Source organism: Porites lutea, chromosome 12 (genome assembly GCF_958299795.1).
Source record: "Porites lutea chromosome 12, jaPorLute2.1, whole genome shotgun sequence".
NCBI lineage: Eukaryota > Metazoa > Cnidaria > Anthozoa > Scleractinia > Poritidae > Porites > Porites lutea.
Genome location: NC_133212.1, coordinates 9,110,217 through 9,116,309, shown reverse-complemented (window position 1 = coordinate 9,116,309; position 6,093 = coordinate 9,110,217).

Below are 6,093 nucleotides of genomic sequence, written 5' to 3'. Positions count from 1 at the left end.
TTCCGTAAGAAACGTTGTGACGCATCATATGAATTCCAAAAAATCCATTCTTTCTTGAAGTTGTTCTGTGAGATCATATCCAAAGACGTAACGCATTTCCAAGAATTTTCCTCAGTGTATGAATTTTAAAAGTTCACAGGAAAAATGGAAATTAAAAGGAAAGGTATAGTTATGTCACTTAAGGTTCCTTAATAAGGAAAACTAGTTGTCAACTACGAAAAGTTATTGAAAATTAATTGAAAACCATTCATTTGACATATGACGCTTTTTAATTGAGTGTAAGGCAGTTGGTGATAAATAGCCAGAAGCATACGCATCGCTCTTAGTTTAAATCACTGATTTTTTGAAATTAAGTTTTCCTCAATTAATCAGTGCGCAGCTGGAAAGAAAAGACAAAAGTTTCAGCAAATTTGAAATTATATTCTGTTCTTGAATCTTTTAATTTATCAGTTTCACCGGCTTGTATCATTTTGAATAACTTTCATACTGACAGCGTATGGTTGCAAAGCATTCTCAATATTGTAAAAAGGGCACATTGTTTGAACTATGACGTAAGTTTTCACGCAATTCTGTGGATCGAAGTGCATTACCGCGTGAGGTAATCACTCAAACCACATGACGCAATACAAGGGCGGCCCTCTTCGGAGAAAAGCGTGGCGTGACCTAACAAACAACTGCTGGAGCCGGATAAGACCTGATAACAGGTCCTGACACTTGTCCAGGCGTTCGTATGTTTTTGATCCGATTAATCAACAAATAAATCAATTGAAAGTAATTATTCTCATTGATTAAATAAGCGTTGTTATTCTTTATGGCCCTCGTTTTGACGTTCGGTAAATAACATCAAATGGTTGCCCATTACTAGAAAAAGTGAACGCGTATCATTTCCTTTATTAGGTTAAAATTGTTTAAAAGTACTAGAGGTCTTTCATATACGCAGCTCGTATTTCACACGCGGAGGAAAAAAATCGAATAGATAAGGGTCCTCCGAATTCCGTTTTATAAAGTTTTAAATTATAGAAATCTTGGCATAAGTTAGTAAGACAACTACACATAAAGAAAATAATTAATTAAGTGAAGTGGTTTTTAACATGTTATAGTGATATGGTAACCTGTACTGAGTGATAACAAAAATGACCATAGCTTGTTCAGGTATATACATAGACATCGATGTGGATTGGATAGATCACAGGTACTGCACGAGCTAAATTACTTAGCGCTGTATATGTTATAGTAGAAACTTAAAACGTATTTTTTATTCAACTGGTAGCCAGACTGTAGGCTCTTTCCGGGCGTGGCGTGCTCCTTCTTTTCAATCCCAGCAGTTGCCCATGTGCTTTAAGTCCTTCCCCAAATTTTGCATAACCATTGTCTTCGATTTTGTCTTTATCTTATCGTTGTGAAATAAAGACCATTATTATTATTATTTAACCTGAATTCAACCTCGTAGACGCATTCATTTAGCGACTTTCAGAAAAGCAGTGTTTCGGTAACGATTTACGGCCGTTTTCGAGGAGCTGCTTGTGATATTGCAGGTAATACTAAGGAATTAAAAAGAAATCAATACTGTCTTACAGCCTTGCATGCAGTTTCCGATTTACAACAGGCTAAAAACTTGCGCGCTCTACAATTTACCTACCTGGTTCAGAACTTTGCATCCCTTTTAACTGTAGAACGTATTCTCGGCTTTTTGACAGCTATAAAATGCATCTTTCAACCCTTTTGGGCCTTTTTATTTATCGAAATGACAAATTTTTTTGCTTCCCTTTCATCAACAAGTGAAATCCCAATCCTTTCAAACACCTGAAGCATAAAAAAGGTACCCCTTTTGGGCCGATCCTCCCCGTAATCAGTTATCGACCCACTGAGTTCGAGTGTTTTTTGAAGTTATCCGCTTACAAGTTACCAGTTTTCAAATGATCGCAGGCTCAAGTTCAATTTTTTAAGCGCATAGGAAATAGGAAGTTGCGTTTATAAGTCGCACTATTAAAATTTTGATTTCAAGCTGACCTCGGACGTGAAAATTCAGCCAGCTTTACAGGCAGGGAATTTGCTTTTGACCTTTCTCACCATGGTCACGCTTTGGTCACGCTTTACGTCCAATTTTTATTCTCTGATTGGTCAAAATTTGACAGGTGAGTTAATGCAGAAAATTTATGCAGCATCTTGAAACGTGTTTATGTACTAGTCAATTGCATCCCCGACCCCCAAACCCCCGTGGATAGTGGGGATTTTACGAAGCAATAGTGGGGCAAATAAATTGATTTTACATTCATTTCTTGCACTAGCCTCTGGGAAATTACCAAAAATTTGCAGCTACACACATCTATCACCGGGGTGGAGAGTCAGTTGACCATGATCGGTGACTTCAAGCCTTCATGAAGGCTCTGACCTGGCTAACTTTCGACGCAAGCTAGCCGAGTTTGAAAGGCAATTCAGCCACTCCCTCCTGAAAAATTAACAATTTGGAAAGGTTAAATTTGTTTTATTCGAAACTATTGTGAATTTTAGCATAATTATGGCTAAAATTGGCGAAAAGACGTGGATCACGGAGATCCGTCCTGCTGTAACTGACCCATACTGAGCTCCTCAATAGTTCGCCCCATGATCCTTTGCCGACTGCTGCCAAACCTTCTCTGGGCTATGCTTTTCATGATATCGCTGTTTAGGTCCTAGCATTACTAACTGATACAACAAATCTAAATCAAATGCAAACGCACAGACCCATGAACACAGTGTTATTCTATTGTTGTTATGTGTTTGTCTAAAAAAGCATATGAAGCTGGAAAAATTAACAAATTTGGTTAAAATGTTTTGAACATTTAATACACTACGCATAGAACTAACTTTTTGAACCTATGATTTGTAGACCATTACATGAATGTCTGTCATACGTTGATGAACTTATTTTTTTTAGTAAATCCTAAAGTTTTTAAAATGTGTCTGTTCTTGTATGGATTTTTTTTAAGTTTTTGTATGGGAGATCAGTTAAAGTGAGTCATTTGTTAAACTTGAATTGCGGTTCATGGAAGGACAGCTTATCAGCTTATTAGGGAGGGGTAATTACCATGTGAATCTGTCCCTAGGGCCTGGGGTAAATCCTTTAAATTACGAGTGATACTGTTTATTATAAATTTCCCCACTATTCCCCAGGGGTTTGGGGGTCATGGTTGCAAATGACTAGTGCATTACTGATAGCTGAAGCTGACGGAGTTTTGTATAATCTTGTGATGTTTTTAACTGTCTTTTTCCACTGGATGTACAATTTATGAAATACAGCTGCTATCAAGATACTTCTGTTATTCATCGCTGGTTTGTTTATTGGGTTTTTGGTTGAAAAATGCACCGCTTGTCAAAGTCATTGGAAATCTGATTTCGGTAGCATCGTTTTCCTTTTTCACCTCGCTTGATGAGTAAGAGGGTTGAAAAGTCTCAAGAGATTCTGGCCTTACTTGATGGCTTTGAACAGGAGCTGCATCTCGACTGGTAAGCCTGAGTGATTATTGTATTTGATGTTTGTCAGTGTTGTTGCTGGTTTTTCTGGTTTCGTGAAGTCCAGTGTAATTTATGCGGCTAGTTTATGCACGTTTGTTTAAAGGTTTGAGACATGATCTGACCGAGTATCAGATTTGACATAAGCTCTGACAGAACTTTAAAAAGCATTCAGTTTTTTTTTTCTGACCGCAAATAGAAAGAAAACGTTCCGAATATTATCTAGTTTTAGTATATGCTGCTAGGGGTACCTTCCGGCAAGTGCCAACGAGGCGAATTCGTTTATCTGTTGTGGAATGTGCCTGTCCAGATCCTGGCGATTTGTTACATAATTTTAGAGGTTAATAATGAATTTTGCTATCGAAAGGGATGGCACTCAACTTAAGAAAGAAACTTTGGTACATTCTAGGTTTTCACTTCTATTTAAAAATAACTACATAGATTGATACTTTGTTGGTAAATTGGAGCAAGTTAGCACTTATATTTTATGAAAATTCAAAACTATAAACGTTAGAAAGTTAAATATGGTTCAAGTGAGGCCTTTGACTGCTAAAAGTAAAAATTAAAATTAAATTCCGAGCTCTCGCCGATCAACGGCATCATCAGGAATGAGAAAAATATTCACCGCCGCGTGATAATATGCATGTGAAAAAATTGGTGTAAGCAAAATGTGTTGAAAGCGCAAGAATTGGGCGGAGTGTATCAGAGGTATAAAACATAAACGTGAATAAAATACAAAGATCTAATGATCGAGTAGCACAGGACAAAGAGTCTCATATTCCCGCATATTCACCGAAGTTAAACATGTTCCATTGGCAGAATATTGTATCAAGAAATTAAACGACAAGCAGATATAGGGTTTCCTATGAGATCCATCCATTCTCTACTTTACATTCACGATAAATTCATTTATTATTCATTCAAAATATTTCCTCGATACAGATTGGCTAAAAGCACACGTTTAATTCACCATAACCAGTTACCGATGACCAAATTTGGAAGAATTTTGTGTTTAGCTAGGAAATGGCGTCAAAAAGGCAGCGTTCTTGCAGGTTAATGCACCGTTAACCGACCAGACCTGGGGACGAGGTTGAGTGGCGGACATTTCACTCGTTTTAAGAGTAAGAACTAGGCGAAAAAATAGCTAAAAACATGGCAAGAACAGCAAGAAGGCAACAGGGCCATAAGTGTCAGCAGCTGCTTGTTCATCGCTTCCAGAAACTTGTCTGTCATCATAACATTCATTGTCTCAGTTGAATGTTGAGCTTTATTCCCACGTTGATGTTTAGTCAAACGTTTCTTGCCTTTCATATATGAAATGAATTGGTTTAGGGCGGCCCGTTCACATATCTTTGACATAGCTGGAAGCAAAGAAACAGGGTGATTGTTGTTTGCTAACTCATGGTCACCATGTTTTGGAAGTGGAACGACCTTTGATATTTTCCAGGAAGCTGGAAATACCGAAGGTAACAACGAATGGTTCACAATGTCAGTTAATGCTGGTAAGATACATGGTAAAGCGTCCTTAATGACAGCCATCGGAACTTTGTCGTACCCAAGAGCCTTTTTATTTGGGCGTGGCCCAAATAGAGTAATCGAAACGGCTCGCAGTTCGTGCTAACGTAAACAAGGCTAACAAACAAGCGAAGCGAGGCGAATGTCTGCTATGTGAACGTCAATCAACAGTACATATTCTCCTTCATCGTTTTCGTAAAGTAAACCTAAGTCCATAAAACGTGTCTTCGGAATCTCACACAAAATGTAGTTTTTTAAAAATCGTTAACACTCCCAGGCGGATTGATATAAAAAACTCTTCTAGTATCTCCAATTTGGACTTGAATTTGCATCACCATGTTGACACATGCAGAATACGCTCCCACGAAAAACCTGAAAACTTAGACAGCACGTGATCAAAACATGTTCGTACGGCGCCAAAAACGATGGCAGTTTCACGACAGAGACTAACCGACAACGTTCATCGGCCAAAACTGACAGGTTGAAATGTGAAAACTACTTCAAGGACGGTGGTAATCCAATGATATCATTTGATCCGAAATTTTTCAAAGCAGTAGTAAGAAGCAGTTGAATAAAATTTGACGACGGTGTTTCGAGGAACGTATTGTTGAAGTATGTTAAACTTACAAATGCACACCGCTGTTCGCGTTAGGTTCACACTAAAATAACACTGAGTGTTTTCATAATGGGCTGGTCCGCGAACTCAAAGAAAAACAAAGGCAATTGTCAAGACATTCAAAGACCATGGACCTCATAGACGCAAAGACAAATCAGAATGTCAGGAGTGTACGTGTAAAGTCAATAAGAGTACACAAATCTTGCGACTCTCAAACTTGATACACATTCTTCTGTTCAAACGTTTGAACAGAAGAATGTGTATCAAGTTTGAGAGTCGCAAGATTTGTGTAGCTGGTAATCAGTGTGACAATAGTGATTTTGATTTTCACAGTGCGGAACACAAGGAGTTACCTGTGGTAAAAGTCTCTTCTGATGAGGGAAGAGAAGATTGTCAACAATTGAAACCAAAAGAGACTCAGGCTTCTTTGGGAACTACAGTGATAGCGGTAACAATTCTTCTTATTCTTT